Raw genomic sequence first — 18,749 nt, forward strand, 5'->3', positions numbered from 1 at the left:
GTTGGCTTTGTAGAAGTTTTTTATGGAGGTTTCCTTACGGGGGTAGGGGTGGGATGTGGATGTTATAGGTAATTAGCTTATAGTTAGACCTGACCAACGAGGAGGGTGGCCATAGGTGTGGAGCATCAATTTCCCATGTTGGTAAAGACCAGGTATAGGATATTGAAGCCCCTGGTGAGACTATAGATTAGTTGATTCAGGGCATTGGAATTTATGAATTCCAAGAACCACTGGGCAATGGTGTTGGTACATGAGTATTTCCCAGTTAATATCAGGGTAGTTGAAATCACCTAGTATTAGGGTGTTTGCTTATATCTTAATATTTTCCAGTATGTTTAGAAAGGTGTAGTGAGAATCTTGGGGCATGGTCGGGGATCTGTAGCAAGCTATGATTCAGATTGCATTCTTACCTAGTGTTAGTTGCACCTGGATAATTTCAGAAACATCGTGTTGGGCAACTAGCCTGGTGGTGTGAATATCCTTGGTGAATATGGATACTCCTCCACCTTTAGTGTTTCGGTCCTGGTTTGGTGGCCGAAAAGTGTGGTAAGAGTTGTAGCCTGGTATCGCAGGGGTGCTTTCTGGAGCCTTGAACCAGGTCTCAGTTACTGCACAGATATTGATGTTCTCCATTTTTAGGAGTGCCTCGAGAGAGTGCATTTTGAGGTTTAGACTTCTAGCATTGAGTAGCATTACCTTCAGAATTTGCATGCTTGTACCTCTTATGGTGGTGGTTTTATCCTTTGAACTTTGCCTAAAAAAGGCATTATAGGGGTGGCAAGAGCCTTCGCCAGTAACTTGAATTCCAGGGGCGACAGGTGCAGACCTTCTCGGGCAAAGCATCATGGTCTGTCTATCATGTCATTCCCAGGCAGACGGATACTGGATCCCCTTTGAATGACACCAGAAGCTTAGCCAATTGTTGAAGTCAATCATGTTGTCCTTATATTATGGTTTCATTCTGGACGAAGACAGGATGCTACCCAGGGCTAGGGTCATACCTGCCTGGGCCACATGATCCATGAGCTCTTCCATGTCTCTTTTCATGTAGTCCAGGGAGGTACATCTCAAGTCATTCACTCCAACATGGACAATGACAGAGTCTTATTTGTACTTGTTGTAGAATGGCTTGAGTGCATGTGTTATGTGGCAGATCCTGGCACCCAACAGGCAGCTGACTGTAATTTTCTCCTTGTTCAGCCTAGTGAGTGGGACATCAGTGTGCCTGACTATAGAGTCACCTATGACTAAAGTGTTAGGTACGTTGTCTTGCCTTAGGGGATGTTGCTGGGTGGGACACTGGTGTTGTGAGCTATGTGACACTTTGGTTGTGATTGGTGTTTGGTTGCATTTCAGCTTCGGAGGTCCTTGTTGCTTGGGCAGGTTACAGTTAAGGACCTTCACATATGTGGATTTAATGTTGCAATGTATGGGTGTCGGTGGTGTGGGTTTAGAAGGGCTATGTGTTGCTTGAGGTGTAGTGCAGGTGTTAACCTTCTCCTCTTGACTGTCTAGCACAATCTTGGGTGGAGAGAGCTTTGCTTCCAGTTTGGCTATGTAAGTGCATCTCTCACAGGTTGTAGTGTGGGGTGGTTGGAGGAGAGGGTTGTCTGTGTACATGAGGCAATTGCTGCATTGCCCCAGTATGCCCAGATTCACCAGGTGGACAGGAGAAATCACAGGAAACTGACCCTTTAACATGCCTGGTTTGGTGATTTTTTTGTAAAGTACAGGAGCTGTTTTCCTTTGTCTTAGCAAGGTACTTTGCAATTCTAGGCTGTGCAATTATAGGCTGTTTAGTGCCTACAATTAATTTCTCCATATTAACAATGAGAGTTTAGTGCTTGTATCATTTTAAGGGTTCCTAGTGCTTTCCAGCAGGTATTAGAGCAAGTGCTAGTCACAGGGATGCCTAAAGGTAAGATGAACAAAATGTTTTATCCTAAACACTACAGTGCGCACTAGAAAAGTTAGATGTGAAAGTCGGTAAGTTAAGTTTTACCTGTCTAAAAAGTTAAGTTTTAGTGGAGAGTCACTATTTTTAAAACAGCAAGCTAGACTGAAAGGGGGTGGTCACTTTTGTATTCCAGTACTATGGAATACAGTAGGATGGCTAATAAATTTAAATATTTGAAGGAGAGTTGTTGCGTCTTTCGGCTTTTCCCAGTTAGGGGTCGTAACAGCAGAACTCCGGTCCGCTAAATGATTGGCAGTAGATTTTTATGTGCCAAGTTGCTGGCCCTGATGCACAACCATCAATGAAGGTATGCCCATTCATGCATGTCTCCACACAGAAGACGCTCTAGCTGAGAATCGAACAGGACAATGTCTTATTGTGAGGCGACAACGCTACCAAAGCACCACCACAGCAGTCAATAGTTGAAGGGGAGTGATTTCACAAAATGATAATTTTGTGCTGACTCACACAAGCCAGTGAAAGCAGAGGGGAAATTACATATATAGTCAAATTAACATAAGAGGCATGCAAATAGAAAGGCAATGGTATTTAAGAACACAACAGCAAGCGGGTAGGTGGGTGGGGAAAAAAAATCTGCCTGACATGCTGGAGTACTTTGCACACTTGTCTTTTTGACACACTAGATTTGGTCCATTTGGCTATAAAACATGATTTAGTTGTTGTCACCCCTCTTTGTTGATGTAGCAGTCCAAATTCGGCTAATATTCTGTTGTTGTTCTTCTTCTTCTTTCAGCTTTTCCCAGTTAGGGGTTGCCACAGTGGAACTCCAATCCACTAATGATTGGCAGTAGATTTTTTAACAGGTGCCATGGTGCCAGCTCGATGCCCAACCTTCAACGAAGGAACGCCCATTCTTCGCATGTCTTTCAAATGCCACTCGACCACAGGGGGACATGCAGGCTCCACACAGAAGGCACTCCAGATGAGAATCGAATGGGAGATCCTCTTGCTGTGAGGCAACAACACTACCGCTACACCACCGAGGCTTACCCTCAGCTAATATTCTGTATATATTTTCATTTTATACTGTTGAAGAAATGGATAGCTATGGTTCTTTCCTACCTGCCTCCTGCACATTCCTATATTGCTTTCCCTTTGTTCTTCCTCCTGCTTGCCCCCCATTTCACCACTTTCCTACCTATCCCATTTTAATGCATATAATCTGGTCAAAAAATAGAAACACACACAATACACATTAAGTACCAAAAAAAAAAAAAAAACAATAGAGCCCTTCACTTTCTATGCTTGCATGGAGTTTGCCATCACTCACCAATCAACGTGAATGAGAACAGCTCTTTTTCTGATTTGGTTACCTCTGTCCAATGATGAATAAATGTGCTGAGCTACATCAACACACAGCAAAATACTCTGAAGGTAGTATAAGGTATCATTGTATTATACTTATTTAAAAGTATTATATACACCTGGATTCAAACCCTATATCATCTGTGCTCAAAAAGAAATATATCACTGTGGTTACACTTGCTGCCACAGAGTCAGCTAAGCAGAAGGTGTGTTTCATACACTGAATGCTAACTCCCATAATTTTAGCAATAAGCCTCACATTTGCATACTGCATAACCATGCACAAACAGGGAGAGCAGTAGAAATGTGTATCTCGCATGCACAAACAGTTTGCCAGCCACTGCATAAACCCACTGTTCACCATTGTGCTATGCAAAGTAAATAATAGCATGCGTTACTTTTATTTACTGTCCATTTAGTCTTCATGCCCTGAAAGTACAAATGGAAACATAAAAGAATGAAGGCCCTATCTAATGTCACATATTTACAATGCAACCATGTTTTACCTCCCTCCATGCACTGCAACCCTGGTCTCTCTGTCTTTGTTCACAAATATATCAACTACACTATATAAAGTAATAACAAATGTTGTGATATACCATAAACATCTTTAGAATGACAATACACATTCAAATTTTTAAATACATGTAGTAATGTGGACACTTTACTTCATATAGTTTGTAAAACTGTCTCTTAAAGTATACCTGCGCATTGAAACACAACCACCACATACTATACGTTGCATACTCATCAATCTGCTAAGATGCAGAACTTGAAATATCTTGAAAGTTGAACATGCTTACACATCCATTTCATGCAGGCCTCCCAACATCTTCTCTACAAACATCTAGTACTGCTGTCATCCACCATAAGCTGTTCTGCAGCCTTTTAAAAGTCAGACTTGTGATGCGGTGCTTGAGTAAATTACTGAGTACTCTTTTCTGTGTACCTAGGTAGGGGTTCTGTTCTCAATGCAGTCAACTGGGAGGCATGTGTATGTGTGTGTGTGTGTGTGTGTGTGTGTGTGTGTGTGTGTGTGTGTGTGTGTGTGTGTGTGCGTGTATCTAGTCAAAGAAGAATAAGTGTATATCTGACAGTTACCACTCCAATCCCATGGATTCATGATATTTTGACCCTTACACATACCTACACATCCATTTCATGCAGACCTCCCAAAATCTTCTCTCAAAACATCCAGTGCTGATGTCAACCACCATAAGTTGTCCTGCAGCCTTGTAAAAGTCTGAATAGTGCCATGGTGTCTGCGTAAAGTACTGAGTTCTCTAGTTTGTGTACTTAGATTGGTAGAGGTTCTATTCTGACAGCAGTCAACTAGTACATGCTTGTGCACTTGATTGACATCAGAGAAAACATTCTACTCCAGCATGCAGACACTGCTATGAGCATTTTTTTTCTCACCAGACACTATTGATGTTGTCACTTATAAACAACTTATAAACTGCTAACTTTACAAGTTAGACTTGAGCTGTGAAGTTTGCCTTAAATAAAGAGTTCTCTAATCTGTGTACTTAAATAGGTAGATGTTCTGTTCTCACTTATGTCAACTGGGGATAGTGTGTGTTTGTGCACTTGCTTGACATTACAGAGAACAATTTACACCAGCATGTGGGACACTGCTATTAGCATTTTCTCCTCACCAGACCCTGCTGCTGTCATCAGCTATACCTGATTTGCATTTGTGCAGTAATCCCATCAGGGCAGGGTCAGAGACAGGTCTCTGAGGCACAAGTTACATAATCCTATACAATATAGAGTACATTGACAAGTCTTTCAGTTTATCCACATATGTCATGCCATGGCTTGTAGTGTCTGTATTTTCCTGATGAGAAATGATGGACCTTTTCTATATGGACACTAGCAATATCCCAACTGAACAGATGTGTGAGTTGTTAATGCTACATCCATGCCTGTTAAATCTGTTACATGTCCTGAAAGCAGTAATTGAGGGCATGCATGATGACAACACTATCATCATGTGGATCTGACCAGGTTGAGGCATTTGACTAAACTCCACACTGAGGTATTCACTGAACACTGTCAGATGTGGCCATAAACACCTATATCACAAAGTGGTAGACCAATGGATCACATATGTGGCATATAAATATATTAAAATGTGTGAAGTGATGTATATCTCTGGTCAGTAATCAGGTCCACAAATCAGGGTTGTCTGCTAGGCCCTTTCTTGTCCATTATTTCAGTCACAGATGTTAAAAAGGTGTCAAAGAATGACATGCCCATAATGTGCCCAAAAAGCTGTCTGGAGGTCTACGGATTGTGGGCAATCATTGACTCCAACTGTGACATTAGTATAATAATGACTCTATTAACACACACCAAAGATTGCTACCACAGTCATGACAACACATGAGATGAAACAAAAGCATGGGAGAATTTTTACATTATGGAAACAAATGGACAGACCAAGGATAATATAGGCATTACACCCTATAAGCAGAAAAGTTGGTATGTCACCTGTGTCCTGGTGTAGATGGTATGTGGCACATCCACCAGTATGTGGCCACAGTGGTGATCACTCCCTTGTATGTAACAACTACTGAGTATGTGCAGGACATCCTCATCAAAGGCCATAATACCTCCATAGTTCACAGCCTTTATCATGCCAATAACTGAGTACAATACACTCTTCTCCATGTAGTTCACTACACATGCTCCAGTGAAGTGTAACTGAAGTGTACCACCTTTGTACATTGAGCTGTCACACATATCATTGGCCATACATAGATATTATTTTTGTTACATAAACATTACTGTCTGATGATGCAGCACACACATGAAGGCTGATGTATACGTGATACCTGTTTTGTTGATGAACACAGTAAATACATAACTGTTTGACAACATTGATGGCATGGGTAACTTTTGTGGCAGTGTGGAATGCAATATATGTGTGTTTGTATATATATATATATATATATATATATATATATATATATATATATATATATGTGTGTGTGTGTGTGTATGGGTCTACTTTATTTCACTGTAAGCTCATTTCACTGAAACTCAGTTGCCTACACACAATTCACTGAAAGCTCATTTCACTGAAAAGTCATTTGATTGAAACTCATTTTGTTGAAAGTTATATATGGCCTTTCCCCCACTGTAGTGCAATCCAGGAGTTAGTATATAAAGTAAGGGGGCTTTGAGAGGCATAGCCCCCCACATTGTGGGTTGTGGGGTGCGTAGCCCCCCACCTATTTTAAATGTTTAAAACCATAGATATAGATACTTACAAGTCCAATGAATAACTCTTTCCAGAAGACAATATATAACCAAACTATGTGGGGGCAACACCACCCACACCCCCTTACTTTATATACTAATTCCAGGATCACACTACAGTGGGGAAAAGGCCATATATAAATTTCAATTAAATGAGTTTTAGTCAAATGATTTTTCAGTGAAATGACCTTTCAGTGAATTGTGCGCAGGCAAGTGAGTTTCAGTGAAATGAGTTTTCAGTGAAATGAATTAGAAATATATATATATATATATATATATATATATATATATATATATATATATATATCTATATATTTTATTTAATTATTAGACATTTGTTAACTGGGTTAGTCCAACTGAGCCAGAAGGCCATTTCCAGTGTAGACCCGAGGAGCAAAGCTCCATTGTAATACAAACAATTTGTAAATGTACATTTGAAATTAACAATACATTTAGAAAAATAAACTGCTGGTAAACAATAAGCAGAACAAAGCAGTTACATAAGGTAGAGAAAACATGTACAAATTAGATAGGAAATAACACTGAAAAAGTGAGAGAAATATTATATGCAAATATATTTACAAATCAAATAGCTATTAAAATATACATATTTGCATTGGTTTTAGCCACAACAGAAAATGCTAGATATTAAATAGATTGATATCACTACTTATTGCAAAAAACAGACTCTTGACAGTTATAGCCATAAAAAAAGAAAAGAACAGATTGAGTAAAAGGCTAGAAAAAAGTGTGTGTGTGGTGGGGGGGGGGGTTAAGTAAGATCCTGACAGTGGCAGGTGCATGAGTTTAATAGGGAAAGTTTTAGCTCTTTTTTTAAACAATTTTTGTGTGGTTTGCTTCTTAAATTGGAGGAGAATTTATTCCAGGTCTGGGACACTGAGTGTTTGTATAAGAGTTTGACAATATTTTTATTGGGTTTGTAAATATCTAGAAGACATTGGTTGGAACTATGAAGTGAATGATTGGCAGTATAATAGGAAACTAGGGAGGACAGGGAAGGGCAGGCAGAAGGTTTGTATTGTATGAAGTGAGTTGTTTGTAGCTGTGATAGAAGTTGTTAGGGGAATTCTAGCCATTGAAGTTTCTTTGGCGCAAGGCAGTGGTGTGAGTTATAGGGCTGGTTTGTTAAAAATCTTGCTATTTTATTATAAGTTTGTTCAAGCTTGGTAATTAATGTGGATTATAAGTTAGTTAGGATGGGAGCAGCATAGAGTAGTCAAAGTATGAGGAATGCCTGAGCTAGAGATAGTTTGGTGTCTGATGTAAGGAATTTTTTGTTCCTATAAAATAGTCCAAGTTTTGTATGTGTTTTTGTGATACAGTGTTGAAAGTGCAGTTCAAATTTTAATTGATCATAAATTATGGTACCCGAGGGCTTAGTATGAGGTTTAACTTTGATGATAGTGTTGTTAAGTGATGAGATGGTAAAGGTGGAATTGAGATGGGAAGGTGATCTAGGAAGGAAGAGAAGGATTTTTTTTTGGATTTAAGATGAGTTGGTTTTCTGTAAACCATCTTTCAATGGAAAGGAATGTGTTTCAGGTAAGTGTGTGAAGATGAGAGATGTTGTCAAATATGGAAATATGAGTAGAGCCATCCACATATTATATAAGAGAGGAGTGGTCACAGGATGTGTGGAGCTTGTTGGTAAAGATGTTGAATAGAAGGGGTCCCAGAATAGAGCCCTGGGGGACTCCTGTTTGGTAGGTAGGAAAAGGGGAGCATGAAGTGTGCCATCTGACTGATTGTAGCCTATTGGTAAGGTAGCTGGAAAACCAACAAACAGTGATAGATGAAAGGTTGACATCAGCTAGATATGTTAGTAACTTAGAGTGAGATACTGTGTCAAAGGCTTTAGAGAGGTCTAGAAAGAGACAGGATACTAGTTGGTTGTTGTCTGTAGACTCTGCTACAGTTTGAGCAAAAGATAAAAGGATGGTAGTAGCACTATGATTTTGGTGAAACCCATGTTGTGTAGTAGTCAAGAGGTTTTCATGGATTAGTAGTTTGAGAAGATGTGTATTTATACATTTTTCAAGAATTTTAGAATTTGGGGAAAGAATGGCTATGGGTATAAAATTGGAAGGGTCAGTGGAGTTGCCTCCTTTATGAAGAGGTATAGTATAGCATGATTTCCAGATGTCGGGGACTATGGCTTCTTGGATTGACCTATTTACTAGTATAGAAATAGGGTAGGGTATGGAATCAGCAGCAAGCTTAAGAAAGAAAGGTGGTTGGTTATTAGTAGAAGGAGAACATGGGTTATGTTTAAGCAGAAGTGATTTGATGTAAGTGATGGGGACTGGTTTTAGTGAAAAATGGGTTTTATTAGTATGAGTAGGAGAAGAAGAGGTAGGGGACAGGTGTTATGGTCTGTGTGGGTTAATTTGTGGATAGTGTTGATGAAGTAACTATTAGGTAGAGTGGCAGTTTTTTGAGGAGTATTATTTGGGTATGGGTTAGGGCTTGTTGGGTTTCCTGGTGAAGATTTTTATTGAAGGCACTCCAGAATTTTTTTTTTATTAGAGAAGTGGTTGGTTTGTGCCTTATTATAGGATATTTTCTTGTCTTTGTTAATTTGTTTTTTTTGGTTAAGGTTTCTAAGTTTTTTATAGTTTTGAAAGGGTGAAGGGGATTTGGTTTTAAACCAAGTTTTTCAAGCAGTATCTCTTTATGTATAAGGGAGCAAGTGTCTTTAGAAAGCCAGCAGGCATAGTTAGCTTTTATCCTAATTTTCCTTAAGGGTGCTAGTGAGTTCCGAATTTCAAGAAAAATACGGTTGAAGTTTTGACCTGCTTCATAGAAGGGAAGGTAACGGAGGCAGGGGCCAGTTGATGGATAAGAGTGTAATGTTAAATGTTTCAGTATTAAAGGAGGAGAGTTTTCAACAGTCTTTATATAAGTGGGACTTAGCTGGTTGGAGAAAGTATCTTTTTTTAAATTTCTCCAAGTCTTTTGTACTTCTCTTACCATGACAGGAATGGGCCCCATTGTTAAGTCGAAGTACGATTGAAGTTTATGAAATTAGTATTGTTTTAATCTTTGATGTCAGCCAGAAGTTCTATTCACCGCCCCTGTAATGTGCCCAGTGATGACTCCTTCTGCAATTTGTATGGAGTTATATGTATTGGTAACATATCTAAATACGATTGTAAATTCTTTTTTATAAGACCCGCTGCTCCTACTACTATTGGAATTGTCTGGGTATCTTTCTTCCAATGCTCTCATTTCTGCCTGCAGATCCTGATATTTTATGACTTTGTGTCTCTCTTTATGCAAGACACTGTAGTCACTGGGTGTAGTGATTTCAGTGATCAGTGCTACTTTTGTTTTCTTTTCATGGACCACTATATCTGTTTTTCTCACATATATCTTTTGAACTGTTGGTAAAGGGTAATCTCATGTGATGTAGACTTCATCATTTTCTATGATGCTTTGTGGCTCATGTTTCCAGTGTATTTCAGCTACTACAATACCATAATGTTTATGCAATCCCCAGTGCCTAAGTCTTGCCACATTATTATGCCTTTCAGTATACAGTCCTTCTGCCATTAGTGTGTCACAACCAGGAATGAGGTGTGCAACTGTTTCCAGTTCTGTTTTACAAAATCTGCATTATTTTGTTTCTCCCACATACTCAATGGACTTTGTAAACCAACATGTGCATAGCCCACTATCTTGGGCCGCCTATATTAACCTTTCTTCTTTTGGTTTGAATTTGCCTCTCCTTAATCATTCCTGCATTTGATCCTGATCAACATGAGTTTCTTCCAGAAGATTTCTATACTTGCAACTATATTTATTCATTTTCCAGATTTCTTCCTTTCTCATCTAATCCTTCACCTTATACTATTCTTTTGTTTTTTTGGCACATTCAGTTGCTACTGATTTTTGTCTACTTCTGGTTTGATTTCCATTCCTACTTGACATCGATATGCTAGACTAAGCAGGGATGTCATCTTAGATTTATTCTCTTCATGTTTCAAAACTTTCACTACATTTGGGTCTTGTGAGGTCAGTAGATATGTTTGCACTCTCATGAATGCAGATCTATATGTGTAATCAATTTCAAGGAGGCACATACCTCCTTCGGAATTGGGAATATATAATCTTGTTATGCACTAATTTTTATAAATCATTCGGTGAGCATGAAGCATCCTTCTTGTTTTCCTGTCTAATATATCCAATACATTTTGGGGCCAGTCAATCACTCCAAAACTGTAAGTTAAGACAGGAAGAGCAAATTTGTTTATAGTTGAATTTTCTTCCTAGATGTCAACGCTGTTTTTAGAATTAATTTAAGTCTTCTAAAATATTCCTTACTCAGTGTTATTCAGATTTGTTCATGTTTTACAGTTGATCCTTCATCATTTCCCAAATATTTGTACACTTTCTCTTGCTCAAGTTCTTTTATATCACATTCTTGTCCCAAACTGATGTTTTCTTGGTGCTGCAGTTTTCCTATTTTAAAGGTTGCTTTTGCATACTTATCAAGACCAAATGACATTCTTATATCATCTGAAAAACGTTTGACTACTTGCAGTTGTGCTTTCATTTCCTCATTTGATAAGCAATAGAGTTGTAAATCATCAACAAACAGAAGATGAGAAGTTTTTGCACTTTGTTATTTTCTAGGAGCCATATTACAGCTGTGGCTTAATTTGTTAAGTTTGTTTGTCTTTTCTGCTTTTCCCAGTTAGGAGTCGCCACAGCGGAACTCCGGTCCACTAATGATTGGCAGTTGATTTTTATGCTGCCGAGTTGCCAGCCAAATGCGCAACCTTCAGCGAAGGCACGCCCATTCACACATGTCTTTTAGAGGCCACTCAACCATGGGGAGGACATGCAGACACCACACAGAAGGCACTCCAGCCGAGAATCGACAGGAGAACCTCTTGCTGTGAGGCAACAACGCTACCGCTGTACCACCGCGGCGTTGGCCTAATTAATTAATTTAAGTACACATCTTAATTAGTTAAGGGCAAGACAGAATGGCAGAGGTAACAGAGAGTTACCCTGGAATATCATCCTTGGGATTTTTATCCCTGGAATAATAATTTGTTCTTTATCATGGCTTAATTGCAAAGTGGTGTGACATAGTTTCATGGTTTCTGTAATATAGCTGATTAGTGTAGGATGTACCTTATAGCACTCTTTTATCCATGAATGTGGAATACTATAAAATGCTTTTTTGTAGTTAATCCATGCCATACATAGATTCTTCCCCTTTTTACAATTCTCCATTATGACATTATTTAGTAACAGATGATCTTTTGTTCCATATGACTTTCTTTTATTGCCCTTTTGTTCTATTGCCATAAGTGAGTTTTCTTCTAAATGACTATACACTCTGTCGGCATCAATTCCAGTGTATAGTTTATATGTAGTTGGAAGGCAAGTTATTGGTCTATAAGTTTTAGGGTAGCTTGCAGGTTCACTCTTAAGTAGGAGCATTGCTTTTCCTGTTGTTAGCAAGGTTGGTGTCTGTTCAGGGTGCACATATAAATAGCTCTTACTCATGGCTAAATCTTCATATAACGATGCTAATACTTTTAACCAGAAGTTAAGCACTAAATCTGGGCCTGGTGTTTTCCAATAAGAGGCTTTTCTTAACTTTGTTTCAATCTCTCTGGCTGTTACTTCATCCCGTTTCATACCCTGTACCTTTGAATGTTTTATACTTTCCTTTTACTTCTTCTATCCATTTACCATCTTCGTTATGTTCCACAAGATCTTCATAAATACTTCTCCAAAATGTATCTATGTCTTCATTTTTAGGTGGTCTTTCAATCCCTTTTAACCTTGTTTCCCAGTTCTCTATAAAACTTTTTGTGGGCATCAATAAATTGCTTATTTTGTGCTTTTCCTTTATATTTATCCATGTATCTTCTAAGTTTTTCTGCCTATGCTGATATTTTTAATTTATTGTTTGCGATAATGCAAGAATGATCCTGATCCATTATAATATTGTGCATTGCTTTTATCATGTCTTTCTGAGTATTTTTGTTGAGCTGTTCCCTTGTCTATACTCCTCTAACAGTGAAGCTTCTTGTCTTATCTGTTTTATAGTTTTCTATAGTTGATATTTTCATGATGGTATTCCATTTTGTTCTTGTGGTAGAACTTTATCTGCTATTAATTTAACTGCACAGTAATATATCCTGTTTACTTCTGTTATATCACATGGATCTCTTTGGATGGTCCAAATCACTGTTTTCATTTGTTTTATCAAACGTCTGACTTTTTGTATTTTATTGACCTTCTTCGATCTATTTCTTTCACTGATCTTAATATATCTATCTCCCTCTATTAAATCAAGCAACTCTTCTCTTAGCTCAGGGACTCACTGGCCTATCCCTCCTCAGCATTGACTGCTCCAGATTGGCACAGTTTCCAGTTCCTTCCCTTTCTGTCCAGCTTCAGTGAACATTTATACTGGTTTCCTGTGGAAGGCTCCAAAATATTTTCATATGGAAACTGACTGGTTGCTTCTTGTTCCATTGGTTTCTCCTTAATTTGGATGTATATTGCTCTATCCTGGTGTGGGGCTTTCTGAGTTAGATTTTCTTTACTGAATCCTTCACTTTGTAGATACTCCATAACCTCAGTTTCTAGTTCTTTAACTCTTTCATTACTGATCTTCTTTTCCTCTTTGTCTTCTTATTTTTTGTGTTGTAAAGTTTTCCATGTCCGGATTCCTTTGCCTGTATTTCTCTTCAAATATCTTTGGTGCTGCTCATTTTGTATTGGTTAGTTTTGCTTCCCCCTTTGCATAAATATTACACCATATTAAATCTCTTTTTCTTTCCATGTCCATATTTCTTCTTCAGATGTCTCTTGATCTTCCTGTTTCTCCTTACTTTGGGGACTCATTCCATTATGCTGAGATGTAACCTTTAGTAGACTTTCTACACCAAATCCTTCACTTCACAGGCATTTCATAACTTCACCTTCTATTTTTTAACTTCTACTTTAAGAATCTTCTTTTCGACATTCTCTCTTTGTGATGTTATTTTCTTTATTGTGAAATTTTCCATATCTGGATGCCTTTGCCTATATTCCTTTTTGAATATCTTTGGGGCTGTCTTTTTTGTATTAATTAATTTGGCTTTTGACTTTGCAAAAATATTGCACTGTATCAAATATTTGTTTTCCATGCCCATATTTCTTTTTTTATACTTTTCAAAAGTAACTATTGAGCAGAGTGGATGTGGATGGGAAGATGGTCATTTTGGGTGTCAGGTAGGGTACAGGGGTTGTGGTAGATGTTTGGATCAGTACTAAGGATCCAGTCTAGGATTGAGCAGATATTTGAGTTTTTATTTATGTGCATGAGGGATCTGATAAGTTGATTGAGACCATGAAGAGTTATGCTGTGATGGGGGGTGTGGGGGGGGGGTCAGTCATTAGTTTTGTCCAGTCAATATTTACATCTCCAAGAATGATTGTTTCATGGGGTATATTGTGTGAGATCCATGACAGTATGTTTTCTAGGATATGGATGTTATTATTTGGTGGGATGTAAATGGAAGCTATAGCAAACTTTTTGTGGATGTTTAAGTGACAGTTAAGCATTAATAGTTCAGCAGGGAGGAAGTTGGTTAGAGCGGTACATAGGTAAGTAGGTGGGAGAGATTAAGAAGCTCAGAGTAGAGAATAGCAACTCCGCTCCCTTTTTTGGATTTCTGTCTATCTGGTATATGCTGTGCCCAGGAAGTAGGATTTCATTGTTTTTGATGTGGGGTTTTAGCCATGTTTTAGATAAGGTTAGGATATTTGGAGTATTGTGTGCTATCCACGAGTGGAGTTCAGTGGTTTTATTAAGTAGACTTTGTATATTCATACCTTAGAAATTTAAGTATTTGGGGGTAGAGTAGATGGGGAGGATGGGGGGGTCAGTGGGAGGGGATATAGGTTGTGTTTGAAGGAGGACAATGTTGAGTGGAGAGGTGGAGGGACCAGAGTTGGGGGTGAATGTCTCCAGCTAGGAGAAGAGTTATCTTAAAATGGATAGGTTGAGGATGGTGAAAGAAGTAAGTGTAGAGGTTTAGCTTACATTTTGAGGAGGGGGAGATGTAAGGTAGCATTTTGATTTTGAGGAGCAGTATATTAAAGAAGTTATACGGAGATGGGAAGATTGTGTATGGGTGGGTAGTGTCATTATTGGTAAGGAGAATGGGATGTGTAGGAGATGGTTTAAGGTAAGAGAGTTGAATCTGGTAAGAAGTTAAGTGTGTGAGCAGGCTGATTAGAGGGGTAGTTAGGTAGATGTAAAGCATTGTGTGGAATAGAGTGGAAGTGAAGGGTTAGAATCAAAATGTTAAGGAGGAGGGGTTTATGATTCTAAAAATGGAAGAGGTGTGGTTAGCAATTGGTTGAAGAAGTAGATTGGTAGGGTGCTAGAAGGGGGTGGGGTAAACATCAAGGTGGTTAGAGTATAAATGTGTGGTGTGGGCGGGGGGGTAGGAATTGGAGGTAGGGTAGAGGAGCAGAGTGAGCCCAAGCATAGCAAAGGTGAACGGAACGGAACCTTAGATGTAGCTTACAACAGCCAAAACGTTATCAGAGACCCTTGATTCAAGGTAGGTTCTCAGGCCCTATTACACATGTAAAGCATTATTGCAGCATATGTTCATAGGTTCATAGGTAGGTACTAGGCTATTGGCCCTAGGGTCTATATAACCCTAGCCAAAAATGTACCCTGGCTTCCACCACCCAAAAAAATTATTTTCCTGTGCCCCTGTTGAGCAGAGACACAGAAGTGATCCCTGGGGTGAATTTCCTATTTCCCATCCAATCATCAAGATTTTTCTTGAAGAGTGCTAATGAGGAGCTCTGTTTGACATAGATAGGTAGTCTGTTCCAGAGTATGGGAAGTCCCTGGGACAGGAATCTATCCCTCCAGCATGTTCTGTTTATTGTGGTGACAAGGTTTAGGTCCCTAGAGCGTGTAGCTTGGAGGGACTGGGATTTCTTTAAGTGGAGCATGTCCAACAGCTCTGGGTTTGACATAGCTTTGTATGTTAGGCAGAGATCCCGTCTGAGTAGGCGATATGCAACAGTGTAAAGCTGGAGTTTTTTGAGACGGTCTGTGTAGGGCATCTGTTTGAGGCCAGTAATCCTCTTTGTGAGGTATTTCTGTTGCCTTTCCAGTTGTTGTAGATGTCTTGTGAGGTACATACCAAAAGGGGCATTGTACTCTATAATGGGTCTAATGAGTGATGAGTAGAGGGGAGCAATGACCTCTTTTTTTCTGGATGAGAAACCTTTTTTGATGAGGTGAGCCATGTAGAAGGATTTCCTGATCACTGTGGCAATGTGATTATCAAAGGAGAGACTACTGTCTACCTGTGTCCCAAGGTCTATTATCACTTTTTTGGCATTACGTAGACTACCAGCTATGTGGTAGTTCATGGGTACAGAGTTTTTACCAAAGGGGATGACAATACACTTTTTGGCATTGAGCTTCAGGCCATGGCTTTGACACCAGGCATCTGTCTCAGTCAGGCCCTTTTGTAGTATGTCCACATTGTTAGGAGTTTCGTTTATGGCTCCTAGTTTCTAGTCATCTGCAAACTTTGATAGCCAAAAACCTTCTGTGTTAGCCTGTACTTCAGAGAAGCAGATACCAAACAGGAGAGGACCCAGGACTGAACCCTGTGATACTCTACTTGTCACTGGTCTGAAATCGGATTTGGAGTCTACTACTTTCACAGTGTGGGTTCTGTCCATGAGCCAGTTGGCAACCCATCTTGTGACATAGGAATTTATAACTAGTTTAGTGAGCTTGTCTATAATTCCAGAGTGGGGGATGGTGTTGAAAGCCTTGGCGAGATCTAGATAAGCTGTGTGAACCACCTTACCCTCATCTATGGCTTTATTGACTGCTTCAAAGAAGTCAATCAGGTTTAGGAGACATGATCTGCCTTTTACAAATACAAACTGGGTAGGGTCCAGTGTTTTGGAGATTACTAATGTCTTTGTTTATGAGATCCATGATGATACGTTCCATGGCCTTGCAGACCAGGCTCATCAGGCTAATGGGGTGGTAGTTCCCGGGGTCCATTGTGGCTCCCGTTTTGTGGAGTGGGATAACCGTCGTGGTGCGCCATTCAGTGGGCACAAAGCCTGAGGTGAGGGGAGGGGCAATGGGTATGAGCGGGCTGCGGTTGGCTGCTATCTTGCAGAATATATATATATATATATATATATATATATATATATATATATATATATATATATATATATATATATATATATATATATATATATAGATATATGAAGAAGGATCAGTGTAGGTAGCATAATACTATAATATCTGATTATATATAACTATTTTTTGCTTGTTAACTATTTAGTATACATCTTGCCTCCCGCGAGACAGCAGCCAACTGTACCCATTGCCAATTTTCCAACTTTTCTCTCCTGATTCCTTAACTAGATTTAATATCCTGAAGTATTATTCCCTGCTGCCATTTCTCCTGTTGCCACTAGGTGGAACTATACACCTAAACTAGACTGTACTCTGATATTATCAACCCCAGGCTAAGAACATAGACTCTTTTTCTTACAGCTCCTCTTACCCTGTTTATTCTTATCCTTTTCTCACTCACCTCACATATTTCTACCCTTGTCCATTATACTTTTTTCCTGGTTTTAGATTACAAACTCTCTATAGCAACACTTACCTCTTAGTGTAGTCTTTTTAAAGCTACAGATTGTTTTTTCTCACTGTGGCTTGTCCACCCTTTGGCTCTTTCCCGCCCTTTTCCCCCTATCCAGTTCTACCTCATACACTCCCCTTTATCCCCTCCCCTGACTAACTTCCTCCCACAAACTTATTTATAGTAGGAGATGTGTGTGGCACCATTTTTAAATCAACTACACTTACCCGGGGTGTGCACCATCTCTGCTAAGCGGTCCTGTGGTCTGGTTACTCGTAGCGCCTCCCGGTAAATATAATATGATACTTTTGATAGCAATAATTGTATTGTGCTTGTAGTACCCATGGAATATTAGCTACATATTGCTAGGCTGCTTGTTAGTACAGCATGCTTGCTTGGTTCATAGGTTAATAGGTTCATAGGTTGGTACTAGGCTATCAGCCCTAGGGCCTATACAAGCTTAGCCATAACAATTCCCTGGCTATTTCTTCCCACGCTATTTACTTCCCTGGACCCCTGTCTAGCAGGGCAACTGATGTGATCCCCAGAGACACGCTATATGCTTTAGCGCTAATTTACTGGTACCCTCATCATATTTTGTAAAATCTTGTACTGTACTGTTTATTCAGCTTCATTCAGATATTTAAGCTGGTACCTTGTCGTATCTGTATCTATCCTGTACTGCTTCTGTCCCTTGCCTTACATCAGGGCTGATATAGAACCTACACTAGCGTTACTTCTGTAATATCTGTTGGATCTTGTTTTTTACTTCCTGCTGACTGATGACTTTACCAATGTCTATTGTTGTAATGTATTGAATCACTAGCTCAAACTTATAGTACTACTCCAATGTGCTGAATGTATTTGAATTGCCAGCGCCAACTGATAGTATTATTTTTAAATGCGTGGCAGCACGCGTTTGCTACTGAATTGATTTTGCCTGCCAAATCCTTTTAATACAGCTCACGTTTATTACTGAAATGATTTGCCTGCAAAAACCTGTTTTTGTTATGACATAGCGTGCTATATTATGGATTTAATTACAGGAAAGGCTCTAGATTTAGGAAAGGATCCACTAGCTTATTTTATTGCGATACCATATATGCTCCATCTAATTGTAGCATAGACGTGAATCTGAATGGTTGTGGTTTTTAAATATTTGCTTGTATTTATCTCCTTCTCTGTTTCTGTTGATGACCTCTCACTGTATCTCACATGCTACCCCACTGTCCTAACTGATAACTAACTGTATTCAACTATTGCTTGTGTGTGGCAAAAGTGTGGACTTAGCGCTTTTTGCTTTGCCCTATCTCACAACCTGGTGCACATTTCCACTTTCAGAATGAAACAAGGGCCTTGCCTTTTTGCTTTCCTGGTTCCCCCATCTCCACATGTATCTGTACTTCTCTCCCTAAGTTTTCCTTCCTGACTAGCTTAATCTTATTTCACTCTTGCACTATCCTCTCCTTCTTTACCTACCAGGAAAGACATTAAAACTCCACAGGAAAGAAATC

This window comes from Protopterus annectens, chromosome 3.part1 (genome assembly GCF_019279795.1).
Source record: "Protopterus annectens isolate FY-2018-M chromosome 3.part1, PAN1.0, whole genome shotgun sequence".
NCBI classification, from domain to species: domain Eukaryota; kingdom Metazoa; phylum Chordata; order Ceratodontiformes; family Protopteridae; genus Protopterus; species Protopterus annectens.